Below are 17,570 nucleotides of genomic sequence, written 5' to 3' on the forward strand. Positions count from 1 at the left end.
AGTAAAAGCGGCCCCTCCAAAGATGTAGAGAGTTGAACAAGTACAACCTTTGAAGTTAAAATTATGCAGAGACAAATGAACTGCACTTGGACTGATATTGAATCAGTTTTACATTTAGAGTGTACAAGGAAAAATTTTCTTGTATTGTCTTTTAGGAATAACATTAATACTGTTTCTATGGTTTTTATACAGGTACACTACTTTTCTAAAGCCCAACAAGAGAAATACGGTGGTTACTTTTTTTCCCTTTCCTGAGCCAGGTACCCAAAGGGAACCAGGAGGGATGCTCTGATGCTTGGAGTCATAATCTCCACCTGGAAATGGTTGAAAAAGCTATGAAAATAGCTAATCGAACAAGTTGCTGGGTGTGTACCCATTTCCCAGAGCATGGCAATAAGGGAGTACCTTCAGTCAGAATACCAATTCCCTTCAATAAGTCCTGGAATAATTTGTGGGTAAAACCGAAATTCACAAGGCAAAAAAAAAAAAGAGAGAGTGATTTTCAGACCTGGAATGTGTGAGATGTGTTAAGTGTATGACAACAAATAAGACCAGGTCACCTGGTAACACGTCGGTAGAGCGTTACCCGTGCTGTGAGCGGCCAGTGCAGTCACAAGGAAAGACACGACAGAACGGCTGTGGGAACGTTCCGAAGGCAGCGGCCGGTTTTGGCCATGTGGAAAGAAGGCACGGGAAGTCTTGCCGCCCAGTTGGTCTGGGACTTGCACCCCACGTGCGGTTGTCCCTAACATTACCATAATGAACGAAATGAACACAGGGCTATGGGTAAGAACATGTATGAAAAGGTACCAAAGAAGCCACGATCCATTAACTGATCGACCAGCTGCCTTCCATTCATTTGTCAGGTGGTTTCTGCCTTGGTTAGGAGTTAGAGAACTTGAAAAAGCAATAGTGACTATTTCAGCACTTATTGAAAACAGAGAATGCGACAGCTGACGCTATCAAAGCCTTGCAAGGGAAGCGTCAGAGATTGCAGAAGTAGCTACCCAAAATAGAATGGCATTGGATATGCTATTGGCTTCTCAAGGAGGGGTGTGTGCAGTGATCAATACTGGTTGTTGTGTATATGTGGATCAAAGTGGGCAAATCTCTACTGATTTAAATGAAATTTGGCAACAAACTAAAATCTTACATGAAATTCAAAAAGATGATGCATCTTCAGGATTCAGAGAGACTTGGGGATGGTTAACTTCCTGGTTCCCTGATTTAAACCTATGGATCAAGAGATTACTGGCATTATTAATAATAATCCTGTTAGCTTTTGTATGTCTGTATGTACTTCTACAATGCACCTGTAGGTGTTGCTTGGCCAGCAATCCAGCACAAAAAAGACTTATCTAAGGAATACCCTTAGAAAAGTCTCAAAAGGGGGAAATGATGTCTTGTGGAAACAGTCATTTTCCAATTCGCAAAACTCCTAACCGCTTGTGCCTTGGCAACGGAATTTGGGAGGGAGCTCAAAGAGATGAAAGTGTTTGTATAAGTAACAAACTGTGGACAACTAACGGCTCCAGCCTTGAGGAAGAGCTCACAGACCGATAAAAGGGAGCATCTTGGCACCAAAGACTGGATGGTGGCCAGAGAAGCGTGAAGTTTGATCAAACTGCAGAAAGTGGGTAAAAGGTAGAATGTGGCGAGGGGAGATCGTGACCGCCGACTCAATTCAGGATGAAAAAGACTTGCCCCCCCACCTGAAAGGAGCACGCCTGCTAATTTACATAGCAAGCGAGGCTAATTTAAGTACAGCAAACCAATAGTGTATGAAATGTTAATCACCAGCCAATAAGTGTAAATTTAGGCAGGTTTATACCGATCTTGTAACCTGACAAATACACTGCTGTTTTGTGTGAGGGTGTGCCTGACTTGTGGGAAATCGCCAAGCACCCAGCTTTGCGCAGACCTGAAATAAGTGATCAATGTCTCTCCTGAGTGGGTGGTCATTGGGCCATTGCACACCGGGCAAAGGATCCGCCTTTTGGACAACAGAGGGAGCGGGTGGGGGGTGTCGGAGTTTGGGTGGGGGCAATGGGCAGATGGGGGGTGCAGGCAGCACCCCAGGGGTCCAGAAGCAAAGGAGCTATGGGAGGGGGGAGCAGGGGAGCGGGGGCACGAGACCGGAGGGCAGGGGACGCGGGGGGCATGTCACGGGGAAAAAAAAAACCCGCACGGGGGGAAAAACCTTGTGTGGGGGGACGTTTGGGTGGAGAGCACTTGGGAGGGCGCAGAGACAGGCAGAGGAGGACGGGGGGGCGGAGATGGACACGGACGGACAGCGGCTGTGTGTGGGTAGAAAGGTGCACGGGGGGACACGGGTGGGGATGACCTGCACCAGGGGGTCCGCCCGGCATAATCCACAGCAGATAACTCACCTGGGATAAGCCGCAACGGATAGTCCGCTCCGGAGAAGGAATCCACGCCAGATAATCCCCAGCAATGCCCCTCAAACTGCCAGCGGTTCACCCCAAATTTGGCCCAAATTAGCAGTGTTTTTTGGTGGGTTTTGGTTTGTTTTTTGGTTGTTTGTTGTTTGTGGTTTGTTTTTTTTTTTTTTTTTTTTTTTTTGCTTTGCATCATACAAAACTTGGGATTTTCTGCTTTCCAAAATATTCAGTTCTGGGGTTTTCCGGCGCTTTTCCACAACATAACAATGGGTCATTTTTGGTTTTGGTTTTCTGCATTAACATGGGGGGGTGGTGCTTGCTTTCCAGCTGCACAAATCCAGGCGGATTCGGCTTTCCTGGGAGCCCCAAACTGTGTTGCTCCCCCCCTCCAAATTGTGTGGCCCCGCAGGGGAAAGTCCCCCTTTGGGGGAAACTGGCCCCAAAGCGGGATGGGAAAAGGGGGAAGGGACAGCTTTGGAAAGTGCTTTTATACCTTCAAGAGAGATTCGAGGGGGAGGTCGAGTTTTTAAATCCTTTCTATAAACAGGGTTTCTTTGCATTTTAGAAACCTTCTGTAGCATAGACGTTTACACTTACGTAGCTAGTTACACATACATATATTCAGGCAACAGATACCTTTGATGCATATTACCTGTTTACACTATTATATCTATTGACATGTACGTGGCTATTCACACTTATTATATAGAACATCTATTTAGATTAGCTAGCTGTTTAGACTTGGATATTTTGACACTTTGATATCTTAGACTTCCCTCTTCAGACTTAGGTACCTACTTACAATTCTATCTCTTTAGACTTAGTTCTGTTTACACTTCTATATAACCTTTTACTCTGTGACACACGGTGAGCGTAGAGAGCTCTACCTATCCAGACTTTTCTCTGTTTTAAATTCCTTCATCTACATCATTTCTTTTTGCATTTTAAACTCCTTTATTTCTTCACATATAGACAAGTTCTTTTTTATTTTAAAACCCTATCTATCTGTATTTAGATTTTTTAATAGTCTAAAATCCTTTATATAATATAGCGGATACAGGTTTGTATTTTGAAGTCCTTTTTTTATATATATAAGTGAATATTATTTTTATATATATATATATATAAAGGCGAGAGATTTTTCTCTACTGCAATGCCTCACACCTGTATTTACAGTTTTTAATGTTTTTAATGAATTTTCAGGCATTTTGGGGCTGTGACCCCCCTCCTCTGGGGGGGAACCTCCCTGTGACACCTTCATCCCCCACTCACCTGCTCCTCTGTTTCATCATCACGCCCCTGCCCCCAGGGACATTGGGGTGCCCCAAATGACATCATCACCCCCAAGGCTCCTCCACCCCACCCTTTTAATTCACCCCCCAAAAAAGGCACAAAACCAAGGAAAACAGCCCCAACCGGCAGCTCGCTACTTTAATAATGCCATTTACATATGTAGGCGCCCCCCCGAAAAGGGGAGCTCCGCCAGAGAAATAAAATGGGGGCAGCCCCCCCCAGCCCCTGTCCCGCAAGCCAGCGGCTGCCCCACGCCGCGGGGGGAGCCTGCCAGGGGACGGTGACGCACCTCTCGCTCAGGCTCTGCTCTGCCGTGCTCCCCCTCCGTTCCCGCGCTGGCTTGGACTTATCCAAGGGCTGCAGTCCTTTAGGAGTTTACCCGCTCCAAGTGGAGCCTGATCTACGAGCCAGTCTCTCCAGGAGTATACCTGCTGCGGCACAGACTTCTCCACAGTCACTTAGAGGTGCACCTGTTCCAGCGTGGCCTTCTCCACAGGCCACAATGCCTTCCGAGATATACTGGCTCCAGCATGGCCTTACCCACAGCCATGTCCTCTTCAGAAGTAAACCTACTCCAACATGGCCTTACCCATGCCCACACGCCTTGAGGTGCTCCAGCATGAGCTCATGCACAGCCACCAATGCTTCAAGGCGTACCTGCTGCAGCGCAGACTCATCCACAGCCACAGGTGCTTCGAGGGGTACTTTCTCCAGCGTGGCCTTCTCCTTCAGCCACAATCCCTTCAGAGGTATACCTGCTGCGGCACAAACATAACCACGGCCACAGATGCTTCGAGACGTACCTGCTCTGGCATGGGCTTACCACGTCCACAGACGCTTTGGGGTGTCCTGCTCCCACGTGGACTCATCCACAGGTCGCAGTCCCTCTGACTCAAGGTCAGCTGTCCTGGCCGTGCCCCCTCCCAGCTTCTTGTGCACCTGGCAGAGCATGGGAACCTGAAAAGTCCTTGACTAGTATAAACACTACTCAGTAACAAAAAAAACATCAGTGTGTTATCAACATTATTCTCATCCTAAATCCAAAACACAGCACTATACCAGCTACTAAGAAGAAATTTCACTCTAACCCAGCTGAAACGAGTACAAGTCCTTGCACTGCTGCTGCACATCTTGCTGGCTCGGTCGATAAAGCTGGAAGCGAAGCGTAATGCTTTCGAGGGTAAAAGGAAAACCAGAGGACAAATCGCAGCAATTCGCTTCCTACTAAAAAAGCTGTGCGTGTGCTTACAGACATCCAATAAAAATACTTCTACTGGAGAAGGGCTGGATTTTCCTTTTGCGTTAATTTAACTTGCACAGCTGTGAATCGATACCAGCAGATTATCTGTCTCCAAGATACGCAGTTATCATTTGACCAGGGGTTTTTTGCGCCTTACGTCATTAGGAGCGACATCTGGCCAGCCGCGCTGCCCGAGAGAGATGCTACTGAACTGCCAGGGAAACGCACCCTTGAAAGCCAGACAGAAAGAAAAGTACTTCAGAGCACTCCGTCAAACGAGCGGGGGGGGGGGGGGGGGGAGGAAACCCGTAACGTTCAGTTGCCTCTCCTGGTCAACGTTTAGAACAAATACCTAACGGCTCAAATACACCTAAGCAATTGTACGCCACAGCTAGTTGGCAGTTGCAGTTGAAACAACGCCACAGCTAGCTGGCAGTTGCAGTTGAAACAACGCCACAGCTAGTTGGCAGTTGCAGTTGAAACAACGCCACAGCTAGCTGGCAGTTGCAGTTGAAACAACGCCACAGCTAGTTGGCAGTTGCAGTTGAAACAACGCCACAGCTAGTTGGCAGTTGCAGTTGAAACAATGCAAGGCAGTTTGTATAGACAATTTTAACTTTTTTTTTTTCCTAAAGTTACATCTAGGGTAGAAAAATCAGTGAGAGAAGAGATCCCCCATACGGTTTTACTTTGCGGGCGGAATCCAATCCCCGGGGCTGCAATGCCTAAGGCTACCAAAAAGGACCGGCAGATTTGCTAACGCTTTTGGCTGCACCGAAGCACGCAGAGGAACACGTGTTGATGACATCTCGGCTGTTGCACCTGAGAACCAGCGATGCTATCAACTTCCGGAAGACGTGCTGTGCTCGGGTCTTTGGAAGCAAACGGACTTGTCTGTCTTTTTTTTTTTTTCTTTTTTTTTTTTTTAAGAGAGCGGAAAGTCTCGCTGCTGCTGACTTCTACTGCCAAGCGCATCATCTCTGAAGATCCCCACTCTGATGGGGAGTTCATAAAACACAACTTCTTTGAATGAGAAAGACTTCCGTTCTGAAAAATCTCTTTCCAACTGAAGTAAGAAACCACACGCTGTAGGTTAAGGAAAAAGGACGCTGCCGAAGCAGTAACTCACCGAAACCACGTCAGGACTCGCTGTCGCTACTTACAAGGCTGGCAATGCTTCCCGGGAAAGCGACGCCGATTCCTCCTCTTTTGTCCACGTCTCTCCTTGGACCTGGATCGCTTTTAGTATGGGTGCCAGTATCTCAGTAAGCTTTTCAAGTACTACTGTAAGATATTTTCAAAACTTACCGACTGAAAAAGCACACAACAGACGATCCCTCAGAAACATCTGTAACGCGACGCTTCCCGGACACGTCCGCGCTTTAAGCTACGACGGCAAGATAAGCAGGGCTCAAGAAACGCCATGCCGATGAGGCGACGCGTTCGAGACCCTCGGGAGGCTTACCGAGGGGCCCCATGATCACCAAGAGCTACGGAAACATCAAGACCCGAGAAAGCCAGGGTACGAGACACAGAAGACAGACTACGCAAAAGCAGAACACACAGACACAGGATGGAACCGCCCTGCCCAGCCAACGTCAGCAGCGTGCTAAGAACAGTAACCCGGTCCTTTTCCCTTCCCAAAGGAGACTGCTCCTGGACAGGCCTCTCCCCGACACCAGCTTTATAACCCCTCCCTGCAATTCCTATCCTTGATACCTCCTCAGCCCTCACCCCGCAACTGAGCTTTCAGAGGGCCAGGGATCTGAATCCACCCTCAAAAAAGAAAAAAAGAAAAAAAGAAAACCACCACACACCTAACTAGAACATTCCTGCACTCACTCAGTTCTTCTTCATCATCTCAAAAAAAACCAAAAAACAAAAAACAAAAAACCTCCCAACCCAAAAACCCACAGCACACTAACAAACTAAAACACAGTGCTGGTATTCAGCATCGGTCTGGTTACTGCCAACCGCTTCTGCGACACCCTCCTCCTCAAAAGCACCGCACCGCTCTGCTCCCCTGCTCCACGCCTGTTCTCAAGAAAGATGCTGCGGCTGTCGCTCGGTGCGCCTAGGATGCCAGGAGACACAAAGTTCCCGTGGCGCTCGGGTGAAATAGCCAGCCCCGTGTGCCTCCCCTCTACCACCCAGCTCACCTCAACTTCTCGGCCGATTCTCAAGGCAGCCAGCACAGCTCCCACAAAACCAAACGGGAAATGATTAACCAACATGCCATTTCATACTTTACTATTAAATGACGACCCGGCTGACAACCACCTTGCCTCCTCCAGCCGCTCCTCAGCGGGAAGCTACGCCCCCTCCGAGGCTGTTAAAAGGGAGGACCCTAAGGAAAGAGAACAACTCCTTGAAAACTAAAGACAGGGAACGGGATAAAAGCAAAAAACTTCAATAATGACGGGAATTAGGGCAACAAAGAGAAAAAAATGAAAACCGGGGACAGTGAACTAAAAGAGAGACGTAGGAAGACAATTGAAAAAGCAAAGGTACTAATAGAGACAAGGAAGAATTAAAAAAGGGAAACGGCAAACGGAATACAAGTAGACAGAAGCTTTTGTCGTGGTTTAACCCCAGCCAGCAGCTAAGCACCACACAGCCGCTACGGGGGAGAAAATTGGAAGGGTGGAAGTCAGAACACTCGTGGGTTAAAGGAAGAACAGTTGAACAATTGAAGGAAAAGACAACAGAATAGTAGTAATAGTACTAGCAGTAATAATAATAAACCAATAACAGTATACAAAGCAAGCGATTCACTCTACAGGTGCTCACCACTCGCCGACCGATGCCAAGCACGTCCCCGAGCAGCGATCGCTGACTCCTGGCCAACGACCCCCCGTTTCCCTACCGAGCGTGACGTCACACGGGAGGGAATAGCGCTTCGGCCGGTGCGGGTCAGCTGAGCTGGCTGTGGCGCCTCCCAGCTTCTGGCGCACCGGGCAGAGCACGGGAAGCTGAAAGGTCCTTGAGCGGTCTAAGCGCTACTTAGCGACAAACAAAACGTCAGTGCGTTACCAACATTGTTCTCATCCTCAATCCAAACCGCAGCACTGTGCCAGCTACTAGGAAGAACCTTAACTCTCTGCCAGCCGAAAGCAGGAGGCTTTGAACAGCAAGGGCGATGGAAGAAATAAGGAAAAACTTAATCAATAGCGACAGGGAGCTCCCTCGGAGAAGGAAAATTTAGAAAGCGAGGGCACTAAGGGAAGAGAAGAAACAACTAAACCCAACTAAACCCCAAGGGGAAAAGTCAACATAGAACACTGAAAAAGCAACAGGGATTAGGGAAATAAATGGGAAAATTAAAAAACAGGACAGCGAACTAAAGGGACGGAGAAGGAAAATTCAAAAAACGAGGGCCCTAAGGAAAGACAAGAAAGAATTAAAACATAAATACAGGGGAATAAAGGCAGCAAAGAGGACAACAGGAGACAGGAGAGTGCTTAAAGGAAGCGGTGATTAAGAACATCAGGAAGTGATTTAAAAACCCGCATCGGTGAACTAAAACGGAGACGGAAAAAACGGAAAAAGACAGAAAATTATTTTTGAATCATTTATATAATACAGCAGATATAGGTTTGTATTTGGAAATCCTTCTTTTTATATATATATATATGAATTCTGTATCTATACATATGAATATTATTTTTCTATATATATATATATATAAAGGCGAGAGATGTTTCTCTACTGCAATGCCTCACACCCGTATTTCCAGTTTTGAACGTTTTTAATCACACACACGAATTTTCGAGGCCGATTCCTCCTCTTTTGTCCACGTCTCTCCTTGGACCTGGATCGCTTTTAGTACGGACGCTAGTATCTCAGTAAGCTTTTCAAGTACTACTCTAAGATATTTTCAAAACTTATTGACTGAAAAAGCACACAGCTTCTATGACGAAAACAAAGCCTGTTTCTTCTGAACGCCTGAACTCTTACAAACGGCGTCTTTCCTCTTTTAGGACGCAATTATTGTCCCCGATATCATTTCCTAGTAAGCGCACAGAAACAGAAGATTGCGCTTTCAGGAAGGCAAAATAAACGGAGGGAAGTCGGCTTTGCACAGGCAGAACACGCTCCAGCGCAGACCTTCTTTTCCTTTTAGGATCTGCGCTAAAATAGTTCCTAGAAAAACTACAGAAGGAAGGAGAGCTGGCGCATTCTTGACGTTAACTTTGAAGTCCATGCTACAAGCGCCTTAGGAAAAACGCGGACACGCATCGCGGACGCACCTTGTACTCGCAGACCGCTACGCAGCCTTTCCGTCCGTCTTGCGCTTTCACGGCAGAAGAAAGGGCGACCACGGTGAAACGGCGGCAGCTGACACTCTGCTGAGAGAGGAAAAAAAACCTGTAGCATAAAGCTGGGGAGGAGTCCCAAGCTGCCCGGTTTTGTGAAGTCCTGCGAAGGCTACAGCCGAGCAAAGGAAAAAAGAGCCCTTTGGAACATATTGCCAAACAACATTCGGCAATAAAACTCGGAGGCGTTTGACACGCGCCCATTTTTTGGTAACTTGCTATTTGCTTCCTGTTATCGTTGTTCTTCCTTCAGAACCTCTACTTGGAGCCAACTTCTTTGCTACCGGTTCAAGCGTTTCCCTTCCTGGTATTACTAGCACACGGGCCCAGGCAAGTCCCTGAACTGCTCTTCCGAACTTCTCCAAACGACAATTACAGCCACAAAAGAGGACTTCAAGAGAGGAAAAGGAGAGGCCGGGCAGCAAAAGAGCTCTGCAGGCTGCCACCAGTCAACATTCCACTCTTTTTTTTTTTTCTTTTAAATACACCCCCCCCCGCCCCCAAATACAAACAAAAAAACCCCCATGACCTTGTATTTTTTTTCCTTTGGGAGCTCACCCCTGTCTCAGCACAGTGTCCTCCACAGAGCAGGAAGCGCAGACGATCTGTATCCCGATTTGCACGCGACGAATCCGTGTTCAGAAGAAATAGGCCAGATCTGTAAGACCGGTGTTATTTTGGGGGTTTTAACAATCACAACGCAATTGCATCGACCGACGCGTTTGTGAGAAAACTCCTTAACTTCTAAACGTAGCACCTCCTTGGGTAAAAAAACGTGTGCGAGACTGAAAAAAAGGGATGATTCAGAGCTCCCGCTCACGATGGAGCCGTGGCGAAAGGAATGAAAGTGAAGACAAACAGCAGCAACACGAAGTGAAATTCGGCTTTAATTCTAGGCACGTGCTTAAGAGACTCTCCAAGCCCACACCTCAATCCTAGGAGCGACTAGCCCTTTTCTGGAAGGACAAACTTTGTTACTTCAAAGTCCTAGACCGAAGGCTCCACGGAACAGAACGTGCACCGAGCCACAGGCCACCGTGCCATCGACGCTCTGATGGCAAAGAAAAACCAAGGAAAACTAAAGTTTAAAGATCGGTTTCCATCGCGTTTCATTCCTGACGTTTCCACTGGCACCTAGGTGCTCCAAAATGAACTCTACTGACACCGCATGTTACTAACAATTTAGTTCTGCGTATCAAAACAACAGGCTAGTTCCAGCTCGCCCATCAAAGTAGCACGACCGACCAGAAGAGAAACACCGGACCCTAAAGAAGGGAACAGGCAGCTCTTCATTTCTCCTAGAGGAAAGTCTGTTCTTTTGCCCGGAAGGCAAACAGCCGAAACTGCCAAGGGAGCACTGCAGGAACGCGGCGCGCTCTCTCAGCTGCAATTTGTCATCGGCTTTTCTGCACGGGCAGCGGCTTTGCCTTTCCTCTGGCTTTGATGTGGCGCCCCTGGAGCGTCTTTGACCCGGCAAGGGTTTCTCCCCGCTCCCGCAGCCCCAGACACGCGATTACCTGAGCGCCGAGCGGAATCACCCACGCGGGATTTTCTTCCCGGGACGCAGAAGGTGACGCTGGGAAAGGAGGAGGCAAAAAACGAAGCGGTTTGTCCGGCAGCCACGGCCCTAGAAACTACACCTCCCGGCATGCCCCGGGGAACCAACGTGGCCGACCAAAAGCCCCGGATGCCAGGGGACGCAGCCCTCCGTGCTTTGGGATCCTGCGGGGACACCGTTCACCGCGCCACCGCCGCACGTGGAAGCCCCGCCGAGCCCCCAGCGCGGCTCCCCCCCGCCACCCGGCCCCGGAGCGGAGCGGAGCGGCGCGGCTCGGCGCGGGGCCCCCCCGCCCCGCACCGGCCCGGCGCCCGCCCAACTCCGGGCTCACCTCGCCACCGGCCCCGACCCGACGCGCCCCCCCCTCGCCCGGCTCCGGGAAGCCCCGCCCGCCCGGCTCCCACACGGCACCGAACCCTCCCCGCTCCGTGCCTCCCGCCGGCCCGCCGCTCCCCCGCAGGCAAGGGAAAGGAGGAGGCAAAAAAGGAAGCGGTTTGCCCGGCAGCCACGGCCCTAGAAACTACACCTCCCGGCATGCCCCGGGGAACCAACGTGACCGACCAAAAGCCCCGGATGCCAGGGGACGCAGCCCTCCGTGCTTTGGGACCCTGCGGGGACACCGTTCCCCCCGCCGCCGCCGCACGTGGAAGCCCCGCCGAGCCCCCAGCGCGGCTCCGGGCAGCCCCCGCCAACACCTCCGGCTGCCCGCCCCCGCCCGGCGCCGACGCGGCGCGGCGCCCCCCCGCCGCCCGGCCCCGGAGCAGCGCGGTGCGGCGCCCGCCCGGCCCCGGAGCGGCGCGGCTCTGTGCGGCGCCTCTCCGCCGCCCGACCCGCACCGGCGCGGCGCCCGCCCAGCATCGAATCAGTGCGGCTCAGCTCGGCGCGGCGCCCCCCCGCCGTCCGGCCCCGGACCGGCGCGGCGCCCGCACGGCTCCGGGCTGACCTCGCCACCGGCCCCGACCCGGCGCGCCCCCCCTCGCCCGGCTCCGGGAAGCCCCACCCGCCCGGCTCCCACACGGCACCGCACCCTCCCCGCTCCGTGCCTCCCGCCGGCCCGGCCGCTCCCCCCCCAGGCACCGCCGCCCTCCTCGGGGCTTCCCTGCTCACCTCCTCCCTGCCTGCAGCCGCAGCCCAACGACCCCTCCGCTCCGCCCCGGGCTCCCGCACAGCACGCATGCGCCCGTGAAGCTCCGCCCCCTCGGCAAAGCTCCACCCTCCCATGGCAAAGCTCCGCCACCCGCAGCAAAGCTCCGCCCCTGAGACAGCGCGCATGCGCAGAAAAAGCTCCGCCCTTCACAGCAAACCTCTGCCCTCCCACGGCAAAGCTCCGCCCCCCCCGCAGCAAAGCTCCGTCCCCCAACTCATTGCGCATGTGCCGATGAAGCTCCGCCTTTCACATCAAAGCTCCGCCCTCCGACGCATCGCGCATGCGCCGGTTAAGCTCTGCCCTCACACGGCAAGCTCCGCCCACCCGCGGCAAAGCCCCGCCCTTCAGAGCAAAGCACCGCCCCCCCGGCAAGGCTCCGCCCCCGAGACAGCACGCATGCGCCGGTTAAGCTCCGCCCTTGCACGGCAAAGCTCCGCCTTACCACCGCTAGGCTCCGCCCCCCCGCGGCTAAGCTCCACCCCAACACAGTGCGCAGGCGTGGTCTCCAGGGGCGGGGCCTGTCGCTAGGGGTGGTGCCCTTCCCCTGCCCGGGGGCATCCAGGGGCGGGGCCCGGCGCTAGGGGCGGGGCCGCTCCACACCAGGACCGGGGCATTCGGCGGGGCGGGGCTGCAGCGGAGGCGGACGCCGCGGGGCGGGGCTGCAGCGGAGGCGGACGCGGCAGTGCTAGCAGCGGCAAGCGCCTCCCGTGCGGCGAGAGCGGCGCTTCCTTACCGGGAGGCAGCAACGGCTGCGGCGGCAGCACCCCGCGGCCACCGCGCTGTCGCATGCCCGTTACCGGCCACCGGCACCGGCGACCACGGGGACGCCACCGCCCCTGCGCGGCTCCCGCCCTGCAGTACCCGCTTTTGGCCGCCAGGCGGCAGCACCACACCAAGCCCGGCGCTCCGACCGCGCCCCGCGGGGAGAAAGGACTCGCCCCCCGGCCCGCCTGGGGCCGCCCGCAGCCGCCGCCGCCGCCGCCGCCGCCTTACGGGGGGGCGGGGGGTGTCACAAGCCTCGCCCTTCTCTGCCCCTGCTCCCGCTCACAGCCCACGCAGCCACAGCCATCGCCTCGCCACCAAAAAGCACCCAAGCGGCTCGAGCATTTCAGTCCTCTGCACTTGACAGCTTGCAGCGGCTGCTGGCCCTTTCTCTCCGCGCCCCCCACCCCAGCACCCAGCCGGGGGACGCAGCACAGGGAACCTGGTCAATACCTTTGCCTTGCCTCGGCTTTTTTTGCCCCCAGAAAAAGCCCCCGGGAGTGCTGGATTCATCTGCATGTGGCATCAGGGGTGGGAGAGTGACACCAGCGAGTCAACAGACCCTGGAGAGATTTTAGTGAAAAAAAAAAAGAAAAGCGACACCGATGGCATCCTCAAGGCACTGAAAGCTGCTTTGCGTCAGAGGGGCAGCTACGATTATCAGGAAGCGCTGCATGCGAGCAGACCGCGGGCAAGCGCGCGATCTGCGAGCGAGCGATACGCTGGCGCCCCTCGGGCTCTGCTGCGGTGCCCTCTGCTCATCCTGCACACGCACCGGGCTTCCCGCGCAGGGCTTGCCGCTTAAACAAGACGCTGCGCCATGTTACTTACCGCCCTGCCCTGCGGCGTGCAAAGGAATGAGACGTGAAACAGGGAAAGCAAAGGGGCACGGCGGCCCCTCAGCTGGCCGCACCAGACGGCCGTAGAGCCCTGCCAGTTCCCTCGCTGCTCTGGACGGCAGCGCAGCTCCGCGCTCCCTGCCGCTCCCGCCAGCACGCGCGGCGCCCGCGCTTGGCCGCCTGCAGCGCGCGAGACTCGGGAGGCTGGAGGGGCCGGTCCGCCCAGGGGGCAGCTGAGCCGCTCGCCTCCTTCGGCTGCTTCATTTGCCGCCTTAAAACAATCGCTTCCACGCTCCCTTTCTTCGTTTCAGACCCCTCTCCACATCTCCTGGCCTGCAAGCCATTTGCAGCAAGCAACACGGCTGAAATCCTGTGCTGCTAGACACCTAGCTGTCATCTTGCTCCCACGCCCAAAGGCTTTGGGAACCTGAACCCCCTGCTTGGTTGGGCATCGAGACTGCGAGGCGAGAAACACGCCTGGACTCCACCAAGCCAGGCGCCTGCCACATCGCTCAGCACGGTGCTACGCGGCTGCCTGACCGACACCTTCTGCCGCTAAAACCAGAGCGCGGTTCCCTTCTGAAGAGTCACCGGCAGCGCGGAGAGTCCCTCGCCTTTCCCTGCGCCAGGTCCCCCGGGAACAGCGTCTCAGTCGGACTGGAGCGTGCAGCAGCCTCCGGTCGTCCCAGCCCCTCGCCCGTCCAGAAAGCGCCTGCCTGTAGCAGCGGCAGAACCGCTGCTGCCCAGAGGGGAAAGGAATGGCTCGGGGCAAAGCTCCCCAGGCTGCCCGTGTCCCGTGCGGAGCTGGGGGTCCAGAAGCAAAGGAGCTATGGGAGGGGGGAGCAGGGGAGCGGGGGCACGAGACCGGAGGGCAGGGGACGCGGGGGGCACGTCACGGGGCAAAAAACCCGCACGGGGGGAAAAACCTTGTGTGGGGGGACGTTTGGGTGGAGAGCACTTGGGAGGGCGCAGAGACAGGCAGAGGAGGACGGGGGGGCGGAGACGGACACGGACGGACAGCGGCTGTGTGTGGGTAGAAAGGTGCACGGGGGGACACGGGTGGGGATGACCTGCACCAGGGGGTCCGCCCGGCATAATCCACAGCAGATAACTCACCTGGGATAAGCCGCAACGGATAGTCCGCTCCGGAGAAGGAATCCACGCCAGATAATCCCCAGCAATGCCCCTCAAACTGCCAGCGGTTCACCCCAAATTTGGCCCAAATTGGTGCGGGTTTTGCGTTTGGGTTTTTTTTTTGCTTTTTTGGTTTTTTTTGTTGTTGTTGTTCTGTTTTGTTTTATCTTTTACATCATACAAAACTTGGGGGTTTCTGCTTTTCCAGAATATTCAGTTCTGGGGTTTTCCGGCGCTTTTCCACATCATAACAATGGGTCATTTTTGGTTTTCTGCGTTAAAATGGGGGGGGGGGTGGTGTGGGTGTGTGCGCGCGCGCTTGCTTTCCAGCTGCACAAATCCAGGCGGATTCGGCTTTCCTGGGAGCCCCAAACCGTGTTGCTCTTGGCTATTTTGCTCTTGGACTTGGATATTTTGACACTTTGGTATCTTAGACTTCGGTATCTACTTACAATTCTGTCTATTTAGACTTAGTTATCTGTTTACACTTCCATAGAACCTTTACTTCCATTACACAGACGACCTACTTTGGCTTACTCGGTGACACACGGTAAGCGTAGATACCTCTACCTATCCAGACTTTCTTCTGTTTTCAATTCCTTCATCTACATCATCTCTTTTTGCGTTTTAAACTCCTTTATTTCTTCACATATAGACAAGTTCTTTTTTATTTTAAAACCCTATCTATCTCCATTTAGATTTCTTAATAATTTCTAGAACGTAGCAGGTACAGGTTTGTATTTTGAAATCCTTTTCTCTCTATATATATAGAAATGAATATTATTTTTCAATATATATATATATATAAAGGCGAGAGATTTTCCTCTACTGCAATGCCTCGCACCCGTATTTCCAGTTTTTAACATTTTTAATCACACACACACACACACGAGTTTTCAGGCATTTTGGGGCTGTGACCCCCCCTCCTCTGGGGGGGAACCTCCCCGTGACACCTTCATCCCCCACTCACCTGCTCCTCTGTTTCATCATCACACCCCCCGCCCCCAGGGACGTTGGGGTGCCCCAAATGACATCATCACCCCCCAGGCCCCTCCAACACTTTTTCATCACCCCCCCAAAAAAGGCACAAAACAAGGAACACAGCCCCGACCGGCAGCTCGCTACTTTAATAATGCCGTTTACATATGTAGGCCGCCCCCCAAAAGGGGAGCTCCGCCAGAGAAATAAAATGGGGGCAGCCCCCCCAAACGGTTGCAGCCCCCCCCGGCCCCTGTCCCGCAAGCCGGCGGCTGCCCCACGCCGCGGGGGGAGCCTGCCAGGGGACGGTGACGCACCTCTCGCTCAGGCTCTGCTCTGCCGTGCTCCCCCTCCGTTCCCGCGCTGGGACGGGCTCCCCGGGGCAGCGAACCTCCCCGCTCCCTCTTGGCCCGGCACTCTCCCCACCAGACAGCCCTCGCTGACGCACCCGCGGGGCACCCGCCGGAGACAGAGCCAGGAGCCTCCAGGCACGGGGCCGGCCCCTTACCCTCGGGACGCTTCACGACCGGCAGGCCAACCTGGGCCGGGGGGGACCTAGCGAGCATCACGAGACGCCTGCAACGAGACACCTGAAAAACAAAAATCCTAAGCGATATTTCCGCATGTGAAAAAAATAGCACAGCAGCGAGTAGAGGAATTCAGTCAGAGCAAGGGAGAGGAGAGCAGTTGAGCTCAAGGAGGATTCGAGGTAAGCAGGTCAGCTCAAAACACAAGACGTCCTTTAAAAGCTAGAGCGACCTGAACGCTTCCAATCAGCATGAAGACTAACCGGTACGATTCCAAACACGTTCTTCGCGTAAAAGTACGCGCTCTTGCCGGCGTTGGAAAACGTCTCACCCCTTCCTTACGGCACGGCTGCAGGGAGACAACCCTGCGAGGCTGCAGGACAAGGGCGTACCGCAATCAGAATCTACGCTTACAGATCCGCCGCAACAGCTACGGTCCTCACGCTCCTGCGCATCTTGCTGGCTCGGTCGATAAAGCTGGAAGCGAAGCGTAACGCTTTCGAGGGTAAAAGGAAAACCAGAGGACAAATCGCAGCAATTCACTTTATACAGGCAAGTGCCTGAACTGGTCTTCTGAATTTCTCCAAACGACAATTACAGCCACAAAAGAGGACTTCAAGAGAGAAATAGGAGAGGTCAGGCAGTAAAAGAGCTCTGCAGGCTGCCACCAGTCAACACTGCAGTCTTTTTTTCCTTTTAAATCCGCCCCCCAAAATACAACCAAAAAAACCCCACGACCTTGTATTTTTTTCTTTGGGAGCTCATCCTTGTCTCAGCACAGTGTCCTGTCAGAGCATGAGGTGCAGATGATCTGTTGCATTCATTACATTTCAAGTGGCATCTAGGTACTCAAAAAGTAAGCATACTGGCAGCACATATTACTAACAATTTAGTTCTGCGTATCAAAACAACAGGCTATTTCCAGCTCGCCCATCAAAGTAGCACGACCGACCAGAAGAGAAACACCGGACCCTAAAGAAGGGAACAGGCAGCTCTTCATTTCTCCTAGAGGAAAGTCTGTTCTTTTGCCCGGAAGGCAAACAGCCGAAACTGCCAAGGGAGCACTGCAGGAAGGCGGCGCGCTCTCTCAGCTGCAATTTGTCATCGGGTTTTCTGCACGGGCAGCGGCTTTGCCTTTCCTCTGGCTTTGATGTGGCGCCCCTGGAGCGTCTTTGACCCGGCAAGGGTTTCTCCCCGCTCCCGCAGCCCCAGACACGCGATTACCTGAGCGCCGAGCGGAATCACCCACGCGGGATTTTCTTCCCGGGACGCAGAAGGTGACGCTGGGATAGGAGGAGGCAAAAAATCAACCTGTTTGTCACACCCAGCCAATGGTGAAAACACAGGGGAGGATTCTGCCAGAGGGGCTGCATG

At 53.5% G+C, this 17,570-nt stretch overlaps 1 long non-coding RNA gene across 7 annotated transcripts; it reads right to left on the reverse strand.

Moving 5' to 3' along the window:
* Positions 1–3,820: 3,820 nt before the first annotated feature.
* On the reverse strand, positions 3,821–12,044 carry LOC148056611 (uncharacterized). Of its 7 annotated transcripts, XR_015702457.1 has the most exons (4): positions 11,917–12,044; positions 10,769–10,827; positions 9,810–9,909; positions 3,821–9,281 (listed from the first exon to the last, which is right to left on the reverse strand). It is a non-coding gene; the product is annotated as an uncharacterized LOC148056611 (long non-coding RNA). The 7 variants fall into 7 exon arrangements; XR_015702455.1 differs by having other exon boundaries at positions 9,810–10,827; XR_015702456.1 differs by lacking the exon at positions 11,917–12,044 and having other exon boundaries at positions 10,769–11,025.
* Positions 12,045–17,570: the final 5,526 nt, after the last annotated feature.

The sequence above is a fragment of the Nipponia nippon genome, unplaced genomic scaffold (assembly GCF_047370975.1).
Source record: "Nipponia nippon isolate SJK-2023a ecotype South Korea unplaced genomic scaffold, ASM4737097v1 scaffold_12, whole genome shotgun sequence".
Taxonomy (NCBI): Eukaryota; Metazoa; Chordata; class Aves; order Pelecaniformes; family Threskiornithidae; genus Nipponia; species Nipponia nippon.